Raw genomic sequence first — 17,231 nt, forward strand, 5'->3', positions numbered from 1 at the left:
ATCTTCATTTTGCCAATGAAGAAACTGAGTCCCAGAGAGGTGAAGCATTTTTGCCTAAGGTCATATACCAAGAAAAAGGCAAAGCCAGGATTTGAATCCAGGTCTTCCCACAACAAAATTGTCACTCTTCTCAGTGTACTATGTCAGCACTCTCGAACTTATTTCTTCATGTTAATCCTATGAAGGCATAGTCCCAGAATTATGAGAAGTGAGATTACCTTGCATTTGTGTCTTCTTGACAATGAACTCCTTTTTCATTTGTTTATCTCATTTGAAAAAATGAATCCCATGTTAAGGCTCAGATATCCTCTCTGCTCAATCTAACACACCTCACAAACTCTAAGTCTGCAGGGTTTTTTTCTTACCCATTGTCTTATTCCTGATCAGGACCACATGAGGATTAGCTCCCATAATGAGGGATAAGGCGTGAGGCAAAGACTTCCTGGAGATTATTCTGCTCACATGCCATTTATTCTATATTCAATAACAGCAGTCAAGGTCACCTAGGAAGACTAGAGGCTTGATTCTTGAGGCCAAAACCAGGGTTCAAATCAAATTAGGTGCCCAAGCCATTACCAAGAATTTTTCAACATGGGTAAAAAAATACCTATTATTAGGGATAGTATACTGCAAACCCTCTGGCAGGACAGTCTGAACACAAGTGGAGCTACATTAGGAGGAGTAAATTCATACCCTGGGATGTGCTTGAAAAAACAGGAACCTAGGGATTTCTATGAGCAGTCATGCCACTTAGTGGCTAGCAGAGGTCCACAAACTGAGACCTGAAGGTGGAAGTATGCCAGCATAAGAACATCCTTTCCACCTCATTTCCCCACTGCCTACGATGTTGTTTTGTTGGGGCAAAGCCTCATCTATCTCATGCTCATTATGGGCTTTGCTCAGTGTGGTGTTAGCCTTCTGAATTCTGATCCTAACAAGCCAGAATAGATAAGGTGTTTAGCCCTCTGCCAAGTCCTTGTCTCTTTTTCACCACAGTGCTCATACCTTAACACCGCCCCACTCACACAGCCTACACCTTAGTTCATTCATTTTAACACTCACCTGATTCATTAGAATGGCCTCATTGGTCACTGCTTCTAGAATCAGCATGAGAAGGGTCCAGGAATCAGTCTAAGTATCCCCAAATTTCTGGCCTGGAGGTCTGCGGAAGCATGAATGCCAACAAGACTGATCAGTTCTAAGTACCGTATTCTTCCTTCACAAAAGTGAAGAGGCACTGAACAAAAGGACCTAGAAGGCAGGAGGCCACATGGTCCAGGTAAATGAGCCTTTATGATGAGTTCTTCAAACAGAACCTATAAACAACTTTTTAAAAAATGTGTCAAATCAAATTCTGAACAGGATAACCAACAAAAAGTTACAGTAAGACATCTTTCCATCTCAGGAGAGCTTAGTAAGGCAGAGATACTCCAGATACTAGGATGGAGGTTGGCAAGAAGATCAATGTGGTAGTAGCCTCCTATGTTATAGGAGGTGGAAGGAACAATGGTGGCAGTGCTTAGAGATCACTTAGCATTTAGGGGTGGTAAAGACTGAGATGAATTTGGTCAGATGAATTAAGATGAATGGTCAGAAAAAGACTAGAAGGGTAATCCTTTCTTAGGATTAGGCACTAGGCACCCTTTGACAGTCCCTTTAGCCATTATCTAGTCCTAGGTCCTAATTTCAGAATGAAGAGGCCCTACATGGGTAAGAACCATAGTGTAGACAAGGAGGATAATGACCCTAACTTTACCAAGATCATGCAACCTTGGAAGTACTGAAAGTACAGGTCGCCAGATCAAACTATAGAACCTCAGATTACCTTGATACCCCTGAGATGAGGAGAGCCCAACTCTGACATAAACTCCAAAGTGTAGAAATAGCCTGGAAAATGAACAAACACTAAAAAAATAAAAATACCTGAACATAAAAAGTCCTGATTACAGGGAAGTTCAGGATGCAAACTTAGAAAAAGACAATGACTTAAAAACAACTATGGCAAAGCTTTAAATAAAAATACACTACAAGAATTCCTAGAAATTCCTAGAAAAGCTAAAGAAAAATATTTTTCAAAGATCAAAAATAATTAATTTTATAATCAAATAAGAATGTTAGTGGAAAAACTGGGAATACGATAACAGTGCAAGAATATTATGAAATGGGTCTTTAGTCAATGAGAAAGGCCATTAAGGAGAGGCAGAGACAAGATTATGAAGCAAATCAGGAACTCACCTCAACTCTCCTGAATTCACTTCCAAACAACTCTAAAATAACACCACAAAACAAACTCTAGAGCACTAGCATAAGCATGAAGTATAATGTGAAACAATTTTGCAGCCCAGGACAACTTAGAGGTCAGCAGGTCTGTCTCACTGTGATAAAATAGAAGAATTTAGTGTAAACAGCTTCTGGGTAAATGAGCAGCCACACCCCAACCACCAAGATAGGTTAGTAGGAAGACCAAAAAATCATAGCAAAGGTTGACAGCAAGACTTCATGTTGCCAGTGCAGCAGGCCAGCAGAGAGGCTCCACATGTCCAGTGCAAGAAGTTTGGGAAATTCCTTCCTCTATCCCAGACCAAAGTACAACTTCAACATAAAATTACAGGTCATGAAATAGGCTGGAAAAATGATCAAACAAACAATCAAAAAGAATTTGACCAAAAAGGACACTATGGAAACATGGAAGACCAAAATAAATTTAGAAGAGGACATCAGTGCCAAAATGGCTACATGCACTGTCTCAAAGAAAAATATGACTAATTCTCAGTCCCTAGAAGAACACCTAAGAATAGCTTAAAAGGGATTTTTAAAATCAAATAAGAGAGATAGAGGAAAAATTGAGGAAAGAAATGAGAGTTATGTAAAAGACTCATGAAAAGAAGTGTAAATATATTGTTAAAGGAACCACAAAAAAGGAAAAAAAACAGAAGAAAACAATTCCATAAAAAGTAGAATTGGGCAAAGACAAAAGGAGTTATAAAAGCTCATTGAAGAAAATAATTCCTTAAATTTAGGCGACTCCATGAGACATTAAGAAACAATTATTAAAATTTAATTATTAAAAATAGAAGAAAATGCAAAATATTTCATTGAAAAACAATTTACCTGGAAAATAGATATGGAAAGGATAGTTTAAGAATTTTTGGACTACTTTAAAGCCATGATCAAAATAAAAGAGCCTAGGCATCATATTTAAAAAACATATGAAGGAAAAATACCATGATATACTAGAACTAGAGGGTAAAATAGAAATTGAAAGAACTCCTAAATAGAAATAGAAAAATAAAAACTCCAAAGGAACATCATAGTCAAATTCTAGAGCTCCCATGTTAAGAAGAAAATACAGCATCCAAACAGAAGCAAAAGTAAATAAATAAATATCATTGAGTCACAGTCAGGATTACATCAAATTTAGCAGCTTCTGCATTCAAGGATCAAAGAGCTTTGAATAAAATATTCCGAAAGGTAAAAGAGCTATGATTACCACCAAGAATCATCTACCCAATAAAACTTATAGTAACCCTTCATGGGAAAAAATAAAATATAATGAAATTGAGAAGGTTCAAGCAGTCCTGATGAAAACACTAGACCTGAATAGAAAATTTGACATGCAAACACAATGATAAGAGAGGCATTAAAAGATAAAAAATCTTCCCGGAGACATAACAGCCAGGTAAATGGCTCTAATCCCTGAGCATAATCTTTCAGGGGCAAAGACAGAGATTCAATGAAATAGGGAACTTTCAAACTTTCCGGATGAAAAGACCAGAGCTGAACAACAAATTCAATCTTCAAATATGAGACTCAAGAAAAGCATAAAAAGGTAAACAGGAAAGAAAGGAAAAACATGTTGTTCAATAAGATTAAACTGTTTACATCCTTATGTGGGAAGATGATAACTGTATCTCTTGGGAACTGAATCACTATCAGGGCAGTTAGAAGGTACATGCAAAGACAAAACATGTGGATGTAAGTTAACTTTAATGTGGTGATGCCAAAAAAGATTATGAGGTGGAAAAAATGATTGTACTGTGAGAAGAGGAAAGGGAGAGGTAGAATAGGGTAAACTGCATTATATGAAGAAGCACAAAAGACCTATTACATTACAGGTAAAGAAGGGAGGGAGGGGTGAGCATCGTTTAAACCTTAATCTCATCAAAACTTGCTCAAAAAGCCAGTAAACACTCAGTTGGATAGAAGAATTTACTTTATCCTATAGGGAAAGTAAGAGGGGAAAAGAGGTAAAAAGGGAAAGTGGGGGCATATACAAGGGAGGGTAGATTTAGGGAGGTGGTGGTCAGAAGGAAAACGCTGGTGAGGCAGGACAGGTTGAAAAATATAGACAGTAGGGAAAATAGGATGAAGGGAAATATACCGTTTGTAATTGTAACTGTGAATGTGAATGGAATGAACTCTCCCATAAAATGGAAGCACATAGAAGAGTAATTTAAACATGATGATCCTACAATGTGTTGTTTACAAGAAGCACATTTGAAGCAGAGAGATACACACAGAGTAAAGGTAAAAGGAAGAGCAGAATATATTATGCTTCAGCTGAAGTTTAAAAAATAAGCAGGGCTAGCAGTTTTGATCTCAGACAAAGCAAAAATAGATCTAATTAATAGACATGTGGAAGGAAACTTCATCTTGCTAAAAGGCACCATAGATAATGAAATAATATCAACATAAATATATATGCATCAACTGGTATAGCATCCAAATTCTTAGAGGAGAAGTGAAGTGAGTCACAGGAAGAAATAGACAGCAGAATTGCACTAGTGGGGGACCTCAACTTCCTCCTCTCAAAACCAGAAAAATCTAGCCACAAAATAAACAAAAAAGAAGTTAAAGAAGTGAATAGAGTTTAAGAAAAGTTAGATATGATTGACCTCTGAAGAAAATTGAATGGAAATAGAAAGGAATACACTTTTTTCTCAGTCAGTACATGGCACCTCCACAAAATTTGACCATGTATTTTTTATGGTATAAAATCCTTATAATCAAATGCAGAAAGGCATAAATATCATATGCATCCTCTTCGGATCATGATGCAATAAAAATGATGTGTAATAAAGGGCCATGGAATGATAGGCTTAAAACTAATTAGAAGCTAAATAATGTAATTCTAAGGAATGATTGAGTCAAACAACAAATCCTAGAAACAATTAATAATTTCATGAAAGAGAACAACAATAGTGAGACAACTACCAAAACTTATGGGATGCAGCTAAAGTAACTCTAAGGGAAATTTTATCTCTTAATGCTTGCATGAATAACAATATCAATGAATTTGGCATGTAACTAAAAAAAAGCTAGAAAAGGAATAAAAAAAAGTAAAGTAGCTAATTAAATACCAAATTAGAAAGTCTGAAAATCAAAGGAGAGATTAATAAAACTGAAGGTAAGAAAACTATTGGTGGCAGCTAGATGGTGAAGTGAGTAGAGCACTGGCCCTGCAGTCAGGAGGACCTGAGTTCAAATCCAGCCTCAGACACTAGACACAGGTACTAGCTGTGTGACCTTGGACAAGTCACTTAACCCCAATTGCCCTGCCCACCAAAACAACAAAAAAAGAAAACTATTGAACTAATAAATAAAACTAAGAATTAATTTTATAAAAAAACAGCAAGAAATAAACCTTTGGTTAGTTGGATTATGAAAAGATAGAAGAAAACCAAATAACCAGTATAAAAAATGAAAAGTCTGAATTCAACATCAATGAAGAGGAAATTAAAACAATAACTAGGAGGTATTATGTCAATCAATCTGACAATCCAAGGGAAGTGGATGAATATTTACAAAACTATAAATTGTCCAGATTAACAGAAAAGGAAATAAAATACTTAAATAACCCCATTTCAGAATAAAGAAATTGAACAAACCATCAATGAACTCCCTAAGAAAAATCTCCAGTGCCAGATGGATTTACAATTCAATTCTACCAGACATTTAAAGAACAATTAATTCCAATACTATGTAAACTATTTGGAAAGACAGGTGAAAAAGGAGTCCTTCTAAATTCTTTTGATACCACAAATGTGGTGCTGATATCTAAACCAGGAAGAGCCAAAACAGAGAAAGAATATTGTAGGCCAATTTTCCTAATGAATATTGTTGCAAAAATTAAATAAAATATCAACAAAGAGATTACAACAATTTATCATGAAGATAATAGCAGCTTTTCTGTGGTGGCAAAGAACTGGAAATGGAGGCGATGCTTATGAGTTGGGGAATGACTGAACAAGTTGTGGTATATGAATGTAATCGAAAACCATTGTGCTATAAGAAATGATGATCAGGTAGACTTCAGATAAACCTGGAAAAACTTGTGTGAACTGATGCTGAGTGAATTGAGCAGAACCAGAAGAACATTGTATGTGGAAATAACAACATTGTGTGATGACAGACTTTGATAACTTATCTCTTCTTAACAATGCAAGAATCTGAGACAACTTCAAAGACTCTTGATGGAAAATGCTGTCCATATCCAGAAAAAAAAACTATGGAGTCTGAATACAGATCAAGATATGTTACTTGCTCCCCTTCTCTCTTTTTCTTTGTTTCCTTCTTTCTTGTGGTTTCTCTCATTGGCTCTAATTCTTCTTTACAACATGACTAATGTGAAAATAGGTTTAATATGAATCTATATGTAGAGCCTGTATAAAATTACATGATGTCTTGGATTTGGTGGAGGGGAGAGATGGGGAGAAAACATGGAACTCAAAATCTTATGGAAGTGAATGTTGAAAACTAAAAATGAATAAATTTAATAAAATAAAGCAATAAAATCTCACTTTTGCAAGAAAAAAACATAAAAAGCAAATAAGAGAGGTAGAAGAAAAATTCCGGAAAGAAATGAGTGATGCAAGAGACTCCTGAAAAGAAGAGTCAGTAACTTGGTAAAGGAACTGCAAAAAAACAGTGGAAACATTCACTGAAGAAAACACCTCCTTAAAAAGTAGAATTGACCAAATTGAAAGACAGTGACAAAAGCTCACTGAGAAAAATGATTCTTTAAAAATTAGAATTGGCCACATGGAAGATAATGACTCCATGAGACATTAAGAACAATAAAGCAAAATCAAAAGAATGAAAATAGAAGAAATTGTGAAATATATCATTAAAAAATAACTGATCTGGGAAAATAGATATAGGAGGGATCAAGTAAGAATTTTTGGATTCTCTGAAAGCCATGATGAAAAACAAAGAATCTAAACATCACATTTCAAAAAAAAATATCCAGGAAAACTACCTTGATATTCTAGAACTGAAGGGTAAAATAGAAATTGATAGGATCCACTAACCACTTCTCTTTTTTAGATTAACTTATTTATTTTTAGTTTTCAAAATTCATTTCCACAAGATTTTGAGTTACAAATTTTCTCCCCATCTCTCCCCTCCCCCACCCCAAGATGGAATGTATTCTGATTGCCCCTTTCCCCAGTCTGCCCTCCTTTCTATCTCCCCACTCTCCCCCACCCTATCCACTTTCCCCTTACTTTCTTGAAGGGCAAGATAGATTTCTATACTCCATTGCTTTTATATCTTATTTCCCAGTTACATGTAAAAACAATTTTTAACATTTGTTTTTAGAACTTTGAGCTCCAAATTCTCTCCCTTCTTCCTTCCCCACCCATCCTCCTTGAGAAGGCAAGCAATTAAAAATAAGTTATACATGTATTGGTATTCAAAACACTTCCATAATAGTCATTTTGTGAAAGACTAACTGTATTTCCCTCCATCCTATCTTGTCCCCCATTTATTCAGTTTTCTTCTTTGACCCTTTCCCTTTTAAAAAATGTTTGCTTCTGACTACCCCATCTTCCAATCTGTCCTCCCTTCTATCATACCCCCTTCTTATCTCTTTGCCCCCTACTTTACTGTAGGGTAAGATACCCAATTGTGTATGTATGTTATTTCCTTCTTAAGCCAAATCTGATGAGAGTAAGGGCTACTCATTACCTTTCACCCCCCCTTTCATTATAACAGCTTTTACTTGCCTCTTTTATGTGAGGTAATTTACCCCATTCTATCTCTCCCTTCTTCTTCCAATATATTCCTCTCTCACCCATTAATTTTATTTTTTTTAGTTATCATCACTTCATATTCAACTAACTCTGTGCCCTCTATCTTTATATCTATCTATCTGTCTGTCTGTTTGTCTGTCTGTCTATCTGTCTATCTTTATACATATACTCCCCTCAACTACCCTAATACTGAGAAAAGTCTCATAAGTTGCAAATATCATTTTTCCATGTAGGAATGTAAACAGTTCAACTTTAATAAGTCCCTTATTATTTCTCTTTCCTGCTTACCTTTACATGCTACTCTTGATTCTTGTATTTGAAAGTCAAATTTTCTATTCAGCTCTGGTCTTTTCATCAAGAATGCTTGAAAGTCCTCTATTTTATTGAATGTCTATTTTTTCCCCTGAAGTATTGTATTCAGTTTTGTTGGGTAGGTGATTCTTGGTTTTAATCATAGCTCCTTTGATCTCAAGAATATCATATTTTAAGCCTTTTGATCCCCTAATGTAGAAGCTGATAGATCTCATGTTATCCTGATTGTGTTTCCACAATATTTGAATTATTTCTTTCTAGCTGCTTGTCATATTTTCTCCTTGACCTAGGAACTCTGGAATTTGGCTACAATATTACCAGGAATTTTCTTTTTAGGATATTTTTCAAGAGGCAATTTGTGGATTCTTTCAATTTCAATTTTACCCTCTGGTTATAGAATATCAGGGCAGTGGTCCTTGATAATTTCTTGAAAGATTTCTAGGCTTTTTTTTTGATCTTGGCTTTCAGGTAGTCCAATAATTTTTAAATTATCTCTCCTGCATCTATTTTCCAGGTCAGTGGTTCTTCTAATGAGTTATTTCACATTGTCTTTTATTTTTTCATTCTTTTGGTTATGTTTTATAATTTCTTGATTTCTCATAAAGTCATTAGGTCCCATTTGCTCAATTCTTACTTTTTTCCCCCTGGGACTGCCAAGCCAATGTATTTCAACCAACTACTACTATAGGTTTTCCTTGCTTTAAGAACATCCAATATTACATGAACATCCAGATCGATGCAAACAGATAAAAACAAACTTGGTGGGTGATTCAGTAGGCTTCCTTGAAATAGAAAGCTCACCAAATAAATTTTAAGTAAGATTCAATTTAGTCACCTATCATTTTGGGGTACACACCATTCAGGAAACCAATGTATATAAGCACTCATCCCCTGTCTGTAGAGCTAAGTGACAACTCATCTGCTTTTCAGATTTTTTTTTGGCTTCATGACTATGTCTCAACTCTCAAAGAAAAATTTCCTGAGGTCAGACTTTTTGTAAACTGTTAGGAGAAAATGAGCAGCTAATAGTGGCTACCAGGAAGCATGAAGAATAAGACAGCATAATCGTCCTTAAGAAAATATGGCCAAATTTGGCTGTTGCTTTGTACACCAGATGTGAAGTTAGCAACTCTGATCTGAGCAAACAGAACAGAGTAGAAGCTCCATTCTAATTTTTAAGGAATTATTTTCTTCAGTGGTCTTTTGGACCTCTCTCACCAACCACTTCTTAAAAGAAATCCCAAAATGAAAACTTCCAGGAATATCATAGCCAAATTCCAGAGATCCAAGTCTAAGGAGCAAATACATCAAACCTAGATGTTGGTGCTTGTCTGTCAACTATGTATTGTGATGTGGTTAGAAAGAAATGTTTATATTTCCTGTTTATATTTCCTCTGGAATTTCTGTTTGTATTTGCTCTGAAGTTCAGGGTTCTGGCTTTTCCCCCTGAACTAAGTGAATGGTATATGTATGTCTAATTAAAGTAAGATTGTTAACCCCTTAAAGTTGCTTTCCTTAGAAAAGCAAATCAAAGAAGCTTGGCTAGCAGCCCTTCTATGTACTCTTGTTGTTGGTGTTTCACCTTCACAACAGCTGCTGGCAACATTGTTGTTACAGGAGGAACTGGGTGGAAGAAGAAAGAGAGAGACAGAGGGGGGGCAGGAGGGAGAGAGAGAGAGAAGAGAAAAGGGGGTATAGAATAGAGGGAAATACACAGTCAGCATTACTGTGAATGTGAAGTGGATAAATTCACACATAAATCAGAAGCAGATAGCAGAGTGGATTAAAAACTAAAATCCTACAATATGTTATTTACAAGAAATATTTTAGGAGTTGAGAGACACACAGAGTAAATGTGAGAAGCTGGAGCAGAATCTATTATACTTCAGGTAAAGGAAAAAAAGCAGGGTAGTAATCATTATATTAGACAAAACAAAAGGAAAAATAGATCTAATTAAAAGAAATAGTGAAAAAACTACATCTTGCTAAAAGGTACCATAGATAATGAAGTAAAACTCACACACAAATATGTGTGTGTATACATACATACATATATACCTCCACACATATGCACACAGACACACACACACATATATACACACATATAACTATATATCTACATATGTCTGCACAAAATAATGTGACATCCAAATTTGTAAAGGAGAAGTTAAATGATTTATAAGGGGAAATAGACAGTAACATTAAACTGGAGGGGGACCTCAGAATTTCACTTTAAGATCTAGGTAATTCTAGCCATACAAGAAAAAAGAAAGAAGTTAATGAGGTCAATAGAATTTTACAAAAGTTGCATATGATAGACGTCTGAAAAAAATGAATGAGGATAAGAAGGACTATACCTTTTTCCTTAGCTTAACGTGGCACCAACACAAAAACTGACCATGTATTGAGGCAAAAAAATCTCACAACCAAATTCAGAAAGCAGGAATATTCAATGCAGCCATTTCAGACCACAATACAATAACCATTACATCCAATAAAAGGCCATGGAAATATAGATTAAAATTAATTGTAAAGTAAATATTTAATCCAAAAGAAAGAGTGGGTCAAGGAAGAAATCATAGGAACAATCAATAATTTCATTGAAGAAAGTGATGAGAAACATGACAAAATTTATCAGATGCATCCAATGAAGCAGTTAGGGGAAAATTTGTGTCTCTGAGAACTTACATCAGCAAAATACAGAAAGAACAGATCAATTAAATAGTCATACAACTAAAAAATCAGAAAAAAAGAACAAACTAAAAATCCCTAATTAAACACCAAATTGAAAATCCTTAAAATCAAGGACCCTGAAAATACTTACAACAAATTTTGGTGACCAGTGAAGTGGTGGCTGGCTTAGAATTTCTCAGATTTAACTTTCAGCAGACAAACAAAAACTCACTTCCTCAATTTGAGAACTTCAAGAGAAGAGGAACTGAGAGAGCACACAAATTTGCTGTCTAGCACTTTTATGCTTTAAACTGAAGACAAAAAGATGCTGAGGCCAGTTAGAATTTTGTAGTTTTACATTTTCTTTCTGTCTTAATGTTATCCCTTGTGCCTGAGAAAACTTTCATTTGGAGGATCTCTTCTATTTTGGGGTGTATACCTGGGTAGAAGGGGGGGTTTCTAAACCCAGTTTCACTTCACCTTATTTTCTGCAGACAAATAATCAAGAAAATTATCTGTCTGATTGTCATTCTGTTGTTTGTAACTACTATATTGTCTTGACTATTCTTCCTGTCTAAATTTTCTGTTTGATTTTCAAGTTAACATAAAACTTAAGTAATTAGCAGGATTCCTACTACTAATGATATAAAGCTGATTTAAATCCTCAATTCTGACATGAGTAGCCAGTCTTCGTAATGAGATCCTCTATATTCCCTTGTCAAATAATACAGTGTTCGTTATGGGATCAATCTATTTTGGAACAAAGTCCTGTTGGGCTTCTGTTGGGAAATTGAAAAAAAAATCCCAGGAAGGACCAGTGTGTCTAAGTTTGTATTGTTGATCCTGGACAATCTAAATTACTAAGAGTCTGTGTTTTTTGTTTTGGTTCTGTTTCTTATTTCTCATGACTCCTTCCATTGGTCATAATTCTTCTCCACAACTTGACTAGTGTGTAAATTAATTCAATGTGAAGTTATACGTGCAAGTTATATGGATTCCATGCCATCTTGGGGAGGGAGGGGGGGAGGGAGAGAAGAAAATCTGAAACTCAAAATTATGTAGAACCATGTGTTGTAAACTAAAAAAAAACTAAAAAAATAAATTACTAAGAGTCTTGGGAATTAAATGATACTTATTATAAATTCTAAAGAGTTAAATCATCATTTCTTGTTCTGAACTCTCCTTTCCAATAAACAGGGATTTCTACTGACCCTTGGACCAAACTTTTGGTAGGAGAATGAGTTTAAAAACCAAGCAGGAAACAGGGGGACTTTTTCTATCAAAAATTTCAAAGTTGTGAGCACTTCCATTATACTGTGAACTCCTTGAAGGCAGGGATGAAATTTGGTTCTTTTTGTACATGATGGTTTTTTTCCTGTTGTAGTTGTTGAGTTATGTCCAATGCTTTGTGGTCCTATGGATCATATGGTATATCAGGATTTTTGGCAAGGATACTGTGTAGTTTGCCATATCTTTCTTAGTGGATTAGGGCAAAAAGTGGCTATATAACTTGGCCTCGGTCACATGGTAACTGACGCTGGATTTGAACTAGGGTCTTTCTTTTTCCAGACTCAGGGCTCTATCCACTGAGGACCCTAGATGCCCCAATTTACATGGTAGTTGCATAGTAAGTAGTTATTGCATACATTTTGTTTTGTTGTTTAATTTATTGGATAAAACAAACATTTCTATAACACAATGTAATAAAAAAAGATGATTGCACATGAAACTGCAGATCTATTATGTGCAACTTGTTTTTCCTTTAACAATTTTTTTCTTCCCCACTGGCCATCTTTCGTTAAGCAGCAGCCACAGTGTACTAGGGGAGAAGCAGCCCAGTGGAGTAGTAGATAGAATCTACTGAAATGAATGAAAAGCATTTACTAAATCCTTGCTCTATGTCCAGCACTGTGCACATAACTGGGAATAAAAATGAAAAATCAAACCTGATCCTGCAATCAAAGAGCTTAAATTTTTAGGAGTTAAGGCAGACAGTCCAAATAAGGAGTATATGGAGATGAGGCAGCTGTGGTCAGGGAAGTCCTAAAGGTGGTGCTCTATTGTTTCATTCCTTGCTGTCTAGCAGTTTACATTCTACTAAAAATAATAGTTGCCAATTTATATAGCACTTTATACCTTAAAACACATTTCTCATGTAGTTTTGAGGCTTTCCTAACAACCTTATTATGTAGATTCTCTAGGTATTATTATGTCCATTTTATAGATAAGGAAAGTGAGGCACCAAGATGCTAAGGGACTTGCCCAGGGGTGAAGAACCTGTGACCTCAAGGCCACATGTGGCCCTCTAGGTCCTCAAGTTCACATAGAAGTAAAGTTTAGTTTTGGTCAAAGGGCCACATTTGATGAGCTAGAGAGGCACACATGACCTGGAGGCTGCAGGTTCCCCTCCCCTGGACTTGCCTGAAGTCACAAAGTTAGTAAGTGTCAGATGTGGTTTGAACCCTGGTCTTCAGAACTCCTGGTCCAATTCTCTATCTGCCATGGTAGTGGTCTGCAAAATGGGGACTGCGGCTTCCTGGTGGGGTCATGGCCTGATACCAAGAAGTGTTTTTTTTTTGGAGTACAGAACAAAGGAGGAAGGATGACATCCTTCTCCTTCCTGAGATAGCAAATCTATGGGGTTCATCTTCAACACAACCTACCCATCTTTATTCCCCATTTCAATCCTTTCCTCTTCTGTGCAACCTCCTAATTTCCATCTCTTGTAAGCAGGTATTAGTTCCTTATAGCAGTTATGACCTGATTTATATGTGGGCATCCACACTAGCAGCTTTACAGGTACCACTAAAAGAACAATCCCTTCCCCCTCAGCATACTTCCCACTTGACCCCCAGATCACCTCGCGGCTTTGCCCCTTGGTTGGCTTCTGCATTCAGAATAGAGTGGATTCTGCACTCAAGGAGCCCAGGTTCTCCACTTTTCATTTTGGGTGGGAGAGTAAAGTTGCACAAAATAAGCAGGCATGGATGTATTTCAATCTTCAGGGCAGATGCCATCACATTATCTTTCCCCCAATCCCACAACTTTTCCAGACTTTTCTGCTGACCACAACAGCCCCAGACTCTTCTTGGCACTCAGGCTCACAATCTCATGGTCATCTTTGATTCCTCACTCCCTGCTATGCCACATATCTGATCAGCTGGCAGATCTTGTCACTTTTCCTCCACATCTCTCACTTCTGTCTTCTCTCCACTCATGTGGCTACTATCTTAGCTCCAACCCTGATGACCTCTTTTCTAGACTATTGCAATAACCTCATAATTGGTCTTTCTGCTTTAAGTCTCTCCCCTTTCTAATGCATCCTCCGCATTGCTGCTGAAGTATAACAACAATGCTACTTGCTGGTACTGTGGCTGTGTAAAACCAACAACACCAGTACACAGGAGGGCTGCTAGTACAGGGTCTTATGATCTGCTTTTCTAAGGAAAGCAATTTTAAGGTGTTAACAATCTTACTTTAATTAAACATGCAAATATCGTTCACTTAGTTCAGAGGAAAAAGTCAGCACCCTGAATTTCAGAGCAAATACAGACAGAAATTACAAGCAGAAAAGATATAAACAGAGTAAATAACACAAATCAACAGACAGGCTTCTATCTGTCTGACCAAAGCTATACATACATAGTTAACAAAGAGAGAGAAGCATCAATGTCTGGGTTTTTTGAAGTAGGGGGCAGGGGTTCCTTAACAACTGCCCAGAGTCTCCACACCAACACTCTTCCAATTCTTGAGCCTTAAACAAAAGGCTAACCTCAGAGTATATATATACTTCTTCAGTATCAGAGTGCTTCACATCTCTGAAAGGTTTCATACCTCTCCAGGGCTTCACACCTCTTGAGGGTTTTACACCTCTTGTGACCTAACTAGCAAAAGGGTGTGGGCCTTCCTACAAAGGAAAGACTCAGTCAAAGGCACTTGATTGCCTTAGTGCTGAGAAGCACTCCAAAAAAAAACCAACAAAAAGTCTCACTTTGCTTGCCCTTACATAAAATTAGTTTTCTAAAGCTCAGATCTGACAACGCCCATTGCCTACTCAATAGGTCCCTGTTGAGTGCAGGACAAATGTTATTTCATCTTTATTGCATCCTTTTAGAAGAAGTGTATTTTTTCATATTAGTTTAAAAATATATAATTATTATCACACAGTGGTACTTCTATATAATTTACAAATGATATTTGCAAATTAGCTTAATTATATTTAAATTTATGGGTGCACAATCAAAAAAGTTTGGAGGCTGCTGCACTATGCAACACTATGCAACAGTGCCATGTATGTGCAAGATGTGGAAGGAAGACTGAAATGATAATTATGAGCTGGCCACTACCATAAGGATCTTATAGTCTACTGTAGATGTCATAACTGAATTGTCTTAGAATTATGGTGTTTCTCAAAAGTGGAGCAGGGATCTGAGAACTGGAAATTTTAGATTTGTAAGAAAGTTGTTCAGCCTAGAAAAGTGGCCCACAGAAGTTTTTGATATTTTCTTTCTTTCTTTCCTGTTATTCCCACTGGAATGCTGAACAATAGTGGAACTGATAGGTGACTTACAAAGAATCCAGTCTGTGATCTCTTAGCCCCTCAAGCATGTATATCAGGGATCTCTATATACCAAGTCCAACGTGGTCTTTTCTACTTTCTGTCTGAGTCAGAAGAATTGATATTGAGTATCTGGGCTCTGTAACTCAGTCTTTTTTCTAAGGCTCAGCTTTTTATTGTATGGAATAGGGATAATGCCCTATACTCTCTGCTTTGTGTAGCGCTAACGGGGTCATGTCCATAAAGAACTATGTCTGAACAGGAAATTATCATCAATTCTTTCTTTGGTTCTTTTTTTCTTTTATTTCTTTGGGGATTTCCTATTACATACATGGTATAACACCTGTTAGCTTTTATTTAAATAATGAGATATGAAAATGACTGTGTTGTAAGTATTAATTTCCTGTCTTACAGGATCTCATGAACAAAGACCTCAACATGGACAAAATTTATTTGATTTGTCAAACTGTCAGTTGGGAGGATGGATCTCAAGGATACTAATTTAAAGAAATGTACTCGGGGATTAAGGAGGCCATTTGGGGTGGCAGGTAACCATGTACATATGTCTAGAAGGTTTAATCTACCTGGTTCTGTTACTAAATTGTTGTTTTTCTCTTGATGTTCATTTTATGTGGCTGAATTAAATATATTCTTTCCTCTGTTTCAGCTAGCAATGCTTTAATACTTATATTTCTGATGACTAAAAGTGACTGGTGACCTAGTCCATTTTGTGATGAGTAATTGGATGCAGATATCTAGAAATTGAGGGATGAGGGTAAACTGAAGTCTGAGTAGTTATGTGCTCCTCTCTGGGGCCTAAGGGGAGAAGCGATGACTCTGGTAGTAGGTAATTATGAAGAGCATATCATTAAAAATAATGTCCAAGATAAGAGATCAAAGAATGAATCATATCATAGCTAAAGTCCTGATGAAAATGAGTGTTAAGATTTGCCTGGCTTGTTGGAATATCTGGGAAAAGAGGTACTTCTAAATAATAGGGTGGACTTTAAATAAATTCCCAGTCTTTTTTCCAGCCAATGGTTCCAGCCAACTATCTGATTCTTCAGTAACTTGACCTTGATTAGAAGACTGGATTACAGAAAGAGCATTGACCTGAGGGGTCCAGTGACCTGAGTTCCAACCTTGTCTCTGCCATCAGCTCCCAGTGTGACCCTGGTGAATTCAGAAATCCTTTAAACAATTGTTTTCTCATTTCTGGGTAATCAGCCACTGAAGTCATGTTATTCTGCTTTCAGGAATGAGTTTCTTGTCCTCCTCCCAACTTTGTCCTGACCCTGATAAGTTTCCTCATCCTTTGAGGATTGCTTCACTTTCACTTGTCCTGACTGCTTGTCCCTATGGTCTTTCTCTTGCTGTCTCCCTCTTGGCATCATCTTAAGCAATGATTTTTTTTTTCCTTTAGGCCTCTGGGTGACAATGAAATTATTGGTTGGGGACATAATTGAAATCCAAAAGGACTATTTCCACCTGGTAGACAGGATGACATTTGTGGCCAGGAAGCTTGGTTTTCCTGAAGTAATCATGTCGGGTAGGAGCTGATCTGGCCTGTGACTTTCCCAGTCTGGTACAGTTTTACTTCTTTCTCTTTTGAGAACTGACTCTTCCCTCCTATTGGCACCATGTTGAAAGAAAGG

The sequence above is a fragment of the Trichosurus vulpecula genome, chromosome 2, assembly GCF_011100635.1.
Source record: "Trichosurus vulpecula isolate mTriVul1 chromosome 2, mTriVul1.pri, whole genome shotgun sequence".
NCBI lineage: Eukaryota > Metazoa > Chordata > Mammalia > Diprotodontia > Phalangeridae > Trichosurus > Trichosurus vulpecula.